Genomic DNA, 414 nt, shown 5'->3' on the forward strand with positions numbered 1-414 from the left:
CTGAGAGTGACCCTGCAGAGCCCACCATAGACTCTCTATAGTGGGCTCTGCAGGGTCTCAGGTGGGCTGCACACCTCTTACCTGTCAGCGCTGTCCGCCTCCGTGGTCGCCGGGCTCCGCCTCCTCTTCCGTCCCCGGGCCCCGCCTCTTCTATTGACGGGCCCCGCCTGCTCTTAGGTCACTGGCCAGTGATGTAAGAGGAGGCGGGGTTGCTCTTAGGCGGGCCCCGCCTCCTCCTTCACTGCGAACGCCGGCCTCTTGTGCAGCAGCTGCTGGCTGTCACTGACTCGGCTCCGCGGCGGCTGTGAGGGGGAAACGCAGCTGCTGAGCTGTGCCAGTGACAGCCAGCACCCTTACATGCCATAGCGAACCAGGCGTCATCAGAGGGATGCCCTGGCCGGGGCCCCATAGCGG

General features: G+C 65.7%; 1 protein-coding gene across 1 annotated transcript in view; it reads left to right on the forward strand.

Annotated features, from left to right (window-relative positions):
* The window catches only part of PLXNB3 (plexin B3), a 70,041-nt gene that overhangs the window by 55,460 nt on the left and 14,167 nt on the right, over window positions 1-414 (forward strand). The window lies entirely within an intron of this gene.

Source organism: Nanorana parkeri, unplaced genomic scaffold (assembly GCF_000935625.1).
Source record: "Nanorana parkeri isolate BGI_ZX_2015 unplaced genomic scaffold, ASM93562v1 scaffold2085, whole genome shotgun sequence".
Lineage (NCBI taxonomy): Eukaryota > Metazoa > Chordata > Amphibia > Anura > Dicroglossidae > Nanorana > Nanorana parkeri.